The sequence below is a fragment of the Eumetopias jubatus genome, unplaced genomic scaffold, assembly GCF_037043125.1.
Source record: "Eumetopias jubatus isolate StellerSeaLion01/CBP00866 unplaced genomic scaffold, mEumJub1_p1.0 scaffold_3, whole genome shotgun sequence".
NCBI lineage: Eukaryota > Metazoa > Chordata > Mammalia > Carnivora > Otariidae > Eumetopias > Eumetopias jubatus.
The window spans coordinates 41,829,995-41,840,826 of NW_028274809.1; the positions used below are offsets into that span (position 1 = coordinate 41,829,995).

Genomic DNA, 10,832 nt, shown 5'->3' on the forward strand with positions numbered 1-10,832 from the left:
TTTCCCTTTTATGTGACTCCTTTTTCTCTTGCTGCTTTAAAAATTCTCTTTGTCATTACATTTTGCCATTTTAATTGCTATATGTCTTTGTGTGGACACCTGTGGGATGATTTTGTTGGGGTTTCTCTGTGCTTCCCATATGTGGATTTCTGTTTCCTTCCCCAGATTTGGGAAGTGTTCAGCTATTATTTTTTCAAATAAATTTTCTACCCCTTTTCTCTCTCTTTTCCTTTTGGGATTCCTGTAATGCAAATGTTATTATGCTTGGTCATGTTGCTGAGGTCCCTTAACTTATTCTCATTTTTTTATTCATTTTTCTTTTTTCTGCTCAGCTTGATTACTTTCCATTACTCTTCCAGGTCTTCCAGGTCACTGATCTATTCTACTTCTTTTAGTCTAATTATTTCCTTTTTTTGTATTTTTAATTTCAGTTGAATTTCATCTCTGATTTTTTTATGTTTTCCATCTCTTCATTGAGGATCTCACTGAATCATCCACTCTTCTCAAGTTCAGTTAATATCTTTATGACCATTACTTTAAATTCTTTTTATCAGACATATTACTCATCTTTTATTTAGCTCTCACTGTGATTTTGCCCTGTTCTTTCATTTGAGACATATTTCTGTCTCCTCATTTTGTCTAACTCTGTTTCTTTCTGGTGGGAAATTAGCTACATCTCCTGCTCTTAAAAGTAGTGGCCTTATGAAGAAGAGGTCCTCTTGTGCCCTACAATGCAATGTTTGCCACTCACCAGTACCTGGAGCTTTAGCCATCACCAATTTTCATTGTGTGTGTCCTGCTGTTGTGACTTAGCTGCATGTGCCTTCAGTCCAGTCATCTGCAATGTCTCTCTTTGCCTGTTTGGGCAGGGTTTTGTCCCTGTTTGGTTTATAGGCAATTCTGGGGCTACCTTGGGCTTGAGTTGGGGCAGACTGGGTATTTGCCAGAGCTGTGGTCCCACTGTGCTGCGGAGTGCTCTCCCTGTGTTGTCCCATGAGAAGCTTTCATTGGTTGGCAGAGGCTGCAGTCAGACTAGTTGTCTTCCCCTAACATCTAGCTGGTGGTGCAAATGAATTGGTGTCTCTGGTTATCTTCCTCTCCTCCAAACGGAGGAGTCTCTTTGGAGTGGTGCTGGCCCCTGTGGAGCTGCTTGCACAACGCTAGACTTATGGAGCTACTTTCAATGGACTTCTGCAGAAGAAGGTTTGGATGGACCATGTTCACAGGAGTATGAGATGGGAGGGTGCCCCATGTTAGCAAGGTGTCCTCTGGTCTGATGTGGGAAGGGACCTATAGCTGCTTTGGAGAACTTTGGAGGGAGCAAGTCTGTAGAAAATCCTAGAGGCAGGGCACATGGTTAGCAAACAAAGTGGAGAGTGTTTGCACTGTTTCAGCAGGTGTCCCTTGGAGGCAGGGGAAGGAAGTGACACACACCAGTTCTCTTATTCTTGAAGAAGTCTCCCAAGGATTCCTGCCCTTCTACCACATGCTCTGAGATTAGTAAGTAAATCTGCCTCCCATATATCCCAGGCCTTTCTCAAACTGCAGGTTCTATGCCTTATCCCAGGGGGCTTTTGTTATGCTATATTTTTAAGGGCCGGCACTCAGTTTCCTATTGCCCTGTGGTTTTTTTTTTTTTTTTTTTTTTTTTTTTTTTTTTTTTTAAGTTTCTGATGTTAAGTCCCACTGATTTAAGAACTTGCAAAGTTAAGCCTCTCTGGTTTTCAAAGCCAGATGTTATGGGGATTCATCTTCTCAAAGCAGGTCCCCTCTGGCTGGGGTGGGGTCTGCTCCTCTCCTTTTTGTATGACTGCAGTGTCTCTCCCTCCCTTAGACAGCCTCTTGGGTCAGTTTAGTTCCAGACTGTATCCCTGTCCTTCCTGCTGTTTTTTGATGTGGCCTCTTCTCTAAGAATCTGTTCTACAGTTTTTGGGTCATGTTCTGGGTTATTTATACTGATGTGGGTGTTATCTAGGTGTATCTGTGGGATGAGGTGAGTTAAGGATCCTCCTACTCTGCCATCTTTCCCAAAGTTCCTGGATATACCTTTTTGAATTAGTGTTTTCATTTTCTTTGTGTAAATACCCAGTAGTGGAATTATTGGACACATATGGTATTTCCCTGATGAACATAGATGCAAAAAATCCTCAGAAAATATTAGTGGACAATCTGTCTTTTAATTGGTATGTTTAAGTACTTAGCATTTAAAATGATTATTGTTATAGTTGAATTCATATCAACTATTTTTGTATCTCTTTTGTATATACCTGAAAGACTCCACCAAAAAATCATTAGAACTGATCCATGAATTCAGTAAAGTCACAGGAAACAAAGTCAATGTACAGAAGCCTGTTGCACTTCTATACACCAATTATGAAGCAGCAGAAAAATCAAGAATCAATCCCATTTACAATTGCACCAAAAACCATAAGATACCTAGGAATGAACCTAACCAAAGAGGTGAAAGATCTATACTATGAAAACTATAAAACATTGATGAAAGAAATTGAAGATGACACTCATATGTGGAATTTAAGAAACAAAAGAGATGAGCATAGGGGAATGGGGAAAAAGGGAGAGAAGCAAGCCATAAAACAGACTCTTAACTACAGAGAACAAACTGAGCATTAATGGAAAGAGGTGGTGGGGGATGGGCTAAATGGGTGATGGGTATTAAGGAGGGCACTTGTGATGAGCACTGGGTGTTCCATGTAAATGATGGGTCACTAAATTCTACTCCTGAAATCAATATTACACTGTATGTTAACTAGAAATTAAATAAATACTTGAAACAAAACATAAATAAAAATTTTAAGTATCTAGAACATTAAAAAAATATATGAGTTCCTTATTCTCAACATCCTTGTCAACACTTGATATTTTTTGTCTTCTTTTAAAGGATTTTTTTTTAAAGATTTTATTTATTTGAGGGGGGGTGATAGAGAACACAAGCTGGGGGGAGAGGTAGAGAGGGAGAAGCAGACTCCCCACTGAGCAGGGAGCCAGATGCAGGGCTCGATCCCAGGATCCTGGGATCATGATCTGGGCCAAAGGCCGACACTTAACCAACTGAGCCACCGAGGTGCCCTGTTGTCTTTGATACTAGCCATTTTAATGGGTTTAATGTGATATCTCATTGTGGTTTTGATTTGCTTTTCCTGGATGATTTGTGATGTTGAGCATATTTCCATGTGTCTATTGACCATTTATATGTCATCTTTAGAAAAATATTTGTCTAGAGTCTCTGTCCATTTTGAATCAGATTATTTGTTTCTTTGGTGTTGAATTATAGAAGTTCTTCATATAATTTGAAATTTATTAACACCTTATCAAATACATCATTTGCAAATATTTTCTCCCATTCAGTAAGTTGCCTTTTGTTCTCTTAATGGTTTCTTTTGCTGTGCAAAAGCCTTTTGGTGTAGTTCCAATAGTTCATTTTTGTTTTGTTTGTTTTCCTTCCCTGAGGAGACATATCCATCAATATTTGGAAAGGCCAATGTCCAAGAGATTACTGCCTATGTTTTCTTTTAGGGGTTTTATAGTTTCAGGTATCACATTTAAGTCCTGAATCCATTCTGAGTCCCCCCCCCCCTTCAGCATGGTGTAAGAAAGTGGTCCAGTTTTTATCTTTTGCATGCAGATATCCAGTTTTCTCTATCCCATTTATTGAAGAGACTCTTTTCCCCATTGGATATTCTGACCTTCTTTGCTATAGATTAGCTGACTGTATAAGCATGTCTTTATTTGTCTGTCTGGCCTGTCCTGTTGCTCAATCAGTCTACTTTTGTGTGAGTACCATACTCTTTTAAATATTATAGCTTTGTAGTATATCTTGAAATCTAGGATTGTGGTACCTCTAGTTTTGTTCTTTCTCAATTTTGCTTTGCCTATTCAGGGTTTTCGTGATTCTATACGGAACTTAAGAATAGTGTTTTAGTTCTGTAAAAATTGCTACTGATATTTTTTATGGGGATTGCATTGAATCTGCAGATCACTTTGGATAATAGGAACATTTTAACAATATTACTTTGATCTATGAGCGTGAGATATCTTTCCATTTGTGTCATCTTCAGGTTTTTTTCATCAATGTCTTTTAGTTTCCCAAATGTGTTTTTAACCTCCTTGGTTAAATTTATTCCTAGGTTTCATTCTTTTTGGTACAATTGTAATTTGGATTATTTGCTTAATTTCTTTTCGTACTACTTTGTTATTAGTATATAGAAACAGATTTTTGTATATTAATTTTGTATCTTGCAACTTTACTGAATTCATTTATAACTTCTAATAGTTTTGTGGTGATGTCTAGGATTTTCTATATGTAGTATTGTGTCATCTGCAAATAGTGACAATTTTACCTCTTCCTTACCAGTTTTGATGCCTTTATTTTCCTTGTCTGATTTATGTGTCTAGGACTCCAATTACTATTTTGAGTTAAAGTGGCAAAAGTGGACATTCTTATCTTGTTCCTGATCTTAGAGAGAAAGCTTTCGGTGCTCCACCATTGAGTAAGAGGTTAGCTGTGGACTTTTACCCTGTGTCTTTTATTATGTTGGGGTATATTCCATCTTAAGCCACTTTATTGAAAATTTTTATCATGAATGGACATTGTATTTTTGTCCAATGCTTTTTCTGCATCCATTGAGATGATCCTATAGTTTTTATCCTTCCTCTTTAATGTATTTGATCACAATGATTAGTATGTGAAAATTGAATCATTCTTGCATCCCCAGAATAAACCCCACTTGTTTGTGGGGAATAATCCTTTGAGTATATTGTTGAACTTGGCTTGCTAATATTTTACTTATTTTATTTTATTTTTTTAAAGATTTTATTTATTTTTTAACAGAGAGAGAGACAGCAAGAGAGGGAACACAAGCAGGGGGAGTGGGAGAGGGAGAAGCAGGCTTCCCGCTGAGCAGGGAGCCCGATGCGGGACTCAATCCCAGGACCCTGGGATCATGACCTGAGCCAAAGGCAGACGCTTAGTGACTGAGCCACCCAGGTGCCTGGCTTACTAATATTTTATTTAGAATTTTTGCCTCTATGTTTATCATGGATATTGGCCTGCAGTTTTCGTTTTTATAGTGTCAATGTCTGATTGTAGATAGGGTAATTTTGGCTTTGTGAAGTGAGTTTTGAAGTTTTCTTTCCCCTTCAATTTTTTAAATAGCTTGAAAAGAAGAGTTATTAACTCTAAGTTTTTGGTAGAATTCACCTATAAACCCACCTGGTCCTGGACTTTTGTTATTGAAAGTTTTATGATTAGTGTTTCATTTTCCTTCCTATTAATGGATCTGTTCAGATTTTTCTATTTCAGGTTTAAAAGATTGTATCTAGATATTTATTGGCCTAAAATTTTCATTATATTCTCTTATGTCTATCCATGGTGGTGTTATTTCTCTTCTTTCATTTTTATTCATTTGACCTCTCTCTTTTTTTATTTCAGAGGTAGAATTTAGTGATTCATCAGTTGCACATAACACCCAATGCTCATTACATCAAGTGCCCTCCTTGATGTCCATCCCCCAATTATCCCTGCCCCCACCCACCTCCTGCTCAGCAACCCTCAGTTTGTTTCCTAAAGTTCAGTATCTCTTATGGTTGCCCCCTTGTGTTTTTTTATTAATTAGTCTAGCCAAAGGTTTATCAATTTTATCCTTTCATAGAAGCAGCTCTTGGTTTAAATGTATTTTATTGTTTTTTATTCTATATTTCCATTCAGATATTTATTAATTTCTTCCTTCTACTAACTTTGGGCTTAGTTATTTTTTTTCATAGTTCCTTTAGGTGTAAGGTTAGAATTTTTGAGATTTCTCTCTTTTCCTAAGGTATGTCTATATCACTATAAATTTTTCTCTTAGAACTGCTTTTGATGCATGCCAAAGATTTTAGACCATTGTGTTTCCATTTTCTTTTTGTCCCCAAATATTTTTTCTTTCTTTCTGATTTCTTCATTGACCTATTGGCTATTTAGTATCATGTTGTTTAGCCTCCACGTTTGTGTTTATTTCCAGGTTTTTTTTCTTGTAAATAATTTTTGGCTACATAATATTGTAAAAAAAGATGCTTGATAAGATTTTGATCTTTTTAAATTTGTTCAGGCTTGTGTGTGGCCTAACATATGATCTATACTGGACAATGTTCCATATGTACTTAAAAATAATGTGTATTCTGATTTTGGATGTAATGTTCTGCACATATCTGTTAAGCTATGTGGTCTAATGTGTCATTCTATCTGTATGATATATCCATTGATCTAAGTGTGGTGTTAATGTCCCTACCATTATTATATTACTGTCAATTTCTCCCTTTATGTCTGTTAATATTTGCCTTATGCATTTGGATGCTTCTAAATTGGGTGCATAGTTACAATATTTATATCATCTTTTCAGTTAGCCCCTTTGTCTTTATATAATGCCCTTTACAAAATGATAGTCTGTTCAGTCTTTTCCATTCTTCACTTTAGCTTTAGGTCTGAAGTGAGTTCTTGGAATCAGTATACAGATCATCTTATTTTTTATTCGTGTAGTCACTGTATGTCTTTTATTTGGAACATTTAGTCCATTTACATTTAAAATAATTATTGATAGTTATGTACGTTTTCCCATTTTGCTATTTTTTTCTTGTTTTTATTTCAATTCCAGTTAGCATACAGTGTAAAACTAGTTTCAGGTGTAGAATTTAGTAACTCATCACTTACATACAACACCCAGTTCTCATCACAAGTGCACTTCCTCTTAATCCTCATCACTCACCTCCCCTCTGGTAACCATGGGTTTGTTCTCTATAAATAACACTCTGTTTCTTGGATTGCCCTCCTCTCTCTTTTTTCCCCTCCTTTGTTCATTTGCTTTATTTCTTAAATTCCCACATAGGAGTGAAATCATATGGTAGTTGTCTTTCTCTGACTTATTTCTCTTAGCATAATATTCTCTAGCTCCATCCATATTGTTGCAAATAGAACAATTTCATTTTGTAATGGCTGAGTAATAATCCATTATATTCTTGAATTACTTGGGTTTTTTTTGTATCTATTATAGATTTTTTAATTTGTGGTTACCATGGGGTTCATTTTTTAACCCCCTATAGCAGTCTATTTTAAGACTGCCTATAGCAGTCTATTTTAAGTTATAGTCACTAAGGTTCAAACACATTCATATTTTATATCTTTTTATTTTATATATCCCTTGACTGTTTATAGTTTTAATTGATTTCACTACTTTTGTGTCAACCTACATAGTGGCTTTATAAGTTTTAAATCTACTACTTTAACTATACGTTCGCTTTTATCAGTGGAATTTTTTCTTTTCACAATTTTCTTCTAGTTATGGCCTTTTATTCAAAAATTTTATTTATTTATTAGACAGAGAGATACAGTGAGAGAGGGAACACAAACAGGGGGAGTATGAGAGGGAGAAGCAAGGAGCCCAATGCAGGGCCCAATCCCAGGACCCTGGGATCATGACCTGAGCTGAAGGCAGATGCTTAACAACTGAGCCACCCAGTTGCCCCTTAAAGAGGCCTTTTTTTAACATTTGTTGTAAAGCTGGTTTAGTGGTGATGAACTTCTTTAACTTTTGTCTGAGAAACTACCTCTTCTTCAATTGTGAATGATAATCTTTGCCAGGTAGATTAGTCTTGGTTGTAGCTTTTTGTTTTTTTCCTTTCAGCATTTTTTATATATCATGCAACTCTCTTCTGGCCTGCAAAGTTAACCATTATGTATATTTTGTTTGAGGTTATCTGTAATTCCTGGGCCTGAGTATATTTCTCCCCCCAGATTAGGAAGGTTTTTAGCTGCTATTTCTTCAAATAAGATTTCTGCCCTCTTTTCTCCCTCTTCTCTGAGATTCCTATAATGCAAATGTTAGAATTGATATTGCAGAGGTCCTTCAACGTATTGTTTTTTGATCATTGATCCATTCTTCTGCATCCTCTAATCTGCTGTTGAATACCTCTAGTCTTTATTTTTCCTTTTACTTATTGTCTCCTTCAACTCTCTTTGTTATAGTTTCTAAGTTTTCACTGAGTGCATTCACTGTCCAGTCCATTAAATATCTTTTTGACCATTACACTGAACTCTTTATCGGGCATAATGCTTATCTCCTTTTTATTTAACGTTTTTTCTGTGATTATATTCCTCTGTCACCTCATTTTGTCTGTTTCTATGTATTAAGTCAGCTATGTGTTCTGGTCTTTAGTCAGTAAAGTAGTCTTCTCTAGAAGAGATCTTATGAAGTCCTGTAGCATAACCCCCCTTGTCAGCAGAACCAGGTGCTCCAGGGGTGTCCTCTCTGTGGGCTACATGTTGTCTTTTTTATGGCTGAGCTATGATGTCTGTGAGCACATGGGTGGGTTACCCTTCAGCCCAGAAAGCTGCAATGACCCACTTTGCCAGCTGAGGGGGCAGGATTTGCTCCATGGGCTGTTGAAAGGCTTGATGATAGCTGTTGTGGGCTCACTGGTGGGCAGGGCTAGCCTTCAGCTTGGCTGTCCTCAATAAGCCACTATGACAGCTCCAGGAACACTGTAGGGCAGGGCTTGTTCTGTAAACAGCCAACTATGAGGCCCAGCTACAGGAATTGCAGCAGTCTCTTTACAATGTTTCCAGTCCTAAACTTGGCTACCTACAGAGTATATTGGGACAGGAGTCCCTTGGAGGGATGTTTGCCAAAATGGGTAGGGTGGAACCAAAGGGGAATGCGAGGGCATGACATGGGGTGTTAGCAAGATAGAAAATTAGAATTGAATCCTGCAAGCATCTAGCTATTTAGTATGGGGGGGGGGGCACAAATAATGGTAGCTAACATTGCTTTTGTTCCCAGAAAAAAATTCTGCAGATATTTGCACCCCTGGCACATGTGCTAAAATTAATCAGTAGATCTCCTTCACATGGATTCCTAGCATTTTTCAGACTGCTGCTTCTGTGCTTTCTCAGAGCAAGTTTTTTGTGTGCTGGTTCTTTAACTCCAGGAGCTTTAAAAATCAGCTGGACTTAAATCCCTTTGATTTTCAAAGCCAGAGATTTCTTTTTTAATCTATTGATGAAAAGATATGAAACATTTTAATAATTTGCACATCATCCTTGTGCAGGGACCATGCTAATCTCTGTATCATTCAAATTTTAGTATATGTGCTGCTGAAGCAAACACTACTCTGTAATTCTTAAACTTGTTTCTTTGTTGGTTGTGTTTTCCCTCACCCTGGCCTTTTCCTTCAGGATTTTGTTTCTCTTTGGATTTCTACATTGCCAATATGATTTGCCTAGATATGGATGTTTATTGTTTTGCTTGTATTTATGATGTTGACATTCTTTTAGCTCCTTTGCTCTGTGGTTTGATGCTTGTCATTTGTTTTGCAAAGTTCTCAGCTGTTTTAATTTCAAATATTTCTTCTAATTTTTCATTCTGATGTGTTATACCTTTTAATATTCTCCTATAGTTCTAGGATACTCTTTCATTCTCTTTTTTCTTTAGGTATTTCAATTTGGAAAGTTTCTATTGCTCTATGCTCAGGTCCACTTATTATTTCCTCAGGCATGTCAAGTATATTTATAAGACCATCAAAGTCATTTGTCTTTTTTCATTTCTAGCATTTACTTTTCTTAGGTTACATAAACTCTAAGAATCTCTATCTGTTCTTGCATGCTATTTATAGTTATTTTAAATTTCCTGTCTAATTTACACCTGTGTTATATCCTAGACTAGTTCTGATGACTGCTTGTCTCTTCAGGTTTTTTCTTGCCTTTAGGAAAACCAAACATATTGTATTAAGGAATAGAACTTGAGGTAAATAGGTCTTTAATGTGAGAATTTATATTTGATCATTTGGCTGTATTTAATATCTGTTGTAGGTGCCAGAGACTTTACATTCCTCAGATCCCTTATTTTTGTCTCCCTTCTGTGCTTTGGGGATTTCTATATGTTGTTGATTGAAGAGAGTTGTGTCCCCTACACCCTTGCAAGAGAAACAAGGAATCCTTTTTAGATTCCCACTTTTAGAACTTGGTGGGATTCCTGGAGGTAAAGCTGATTAAAGTGTAGAGTCCCCCAGAAGTTTGTCACTCTTATACTAGTCCATACTCAGCTCCAGAAAAGCATCAAACTTAGCATTTATGCTCCTTCCAGTTTATAGCTCCTGTGGCTTCTGTTCCAGGTAAGCAGAACTCAGAAAACACCTACCTCTCCAGATTTCAGAATCGCAGTTTGCCTTCCAAACTCTGTTCCATGATGAGTACTAAAAAAAATTGACTTTCAGTTTGTATAGCTTTTTTCTTATAATGTGATGAGTGACAACCTCTGCCACTTAAATGGTATAGATGTGACTAGTTATTGGGTTTGGATTAGTGCTACTTTGAGTTTTAATCCCTAGGGAAAAAAGAAAGTAATAAAAAGCATTTTTCCCCTGATAAGTAGCTTTACCTCTCTATGGCTTAGATTACTAACTTTAAATCAGGGATAATATCTACCTTATAGAATTGTTAAAAGGATTAAATTAAATGAGACAGGTGTTAATCATAATTAGTGGCATCTAGAAAATGTTTAAGTAAGGATGTTACATTAGTTTTTCCCACAAATGTCGTATCCGTATAAATATTTGCAGACAAACATACACTGGCCCTAGTTCTACCAGATGGCAAAGGCATTTACTATACCACACTTCTGTGTACTTAGAAATATGGGTAGGGTTATTCTAAGTAACACAAGGGAATTTTTCTGGTCTAAGGAAACATTTTCTCTATATTGTACAGTTACTCTAACAAAGAAAATCCAGAATGAACACAAAGAGACTTTTTAATTTTGTAGCTAGCAGTTACATGGTAGACTCAT

The 10,832-nt window shown here is 36.6% G+C and overlaps 1 non-coding gene across 1 annotated transcript; it reads right to left on the reverse strand.

The window, feature by feature from the left end:
• Window positions 1–9,051: 9,051 nt before the first annotated feature.
• LOC114226104 (U6 spliceosomal RNA) lies at window positions 9,052–9,155 on the reverse strand. The gene has a single exon (XR_003612681.1). It is a non-coding gene; the product is annotated as a U6 spliceosomal RNA (small nuclear RNA).
• Window positions 9,156–10,832: the final 1,677 nt, after the last annotated feature.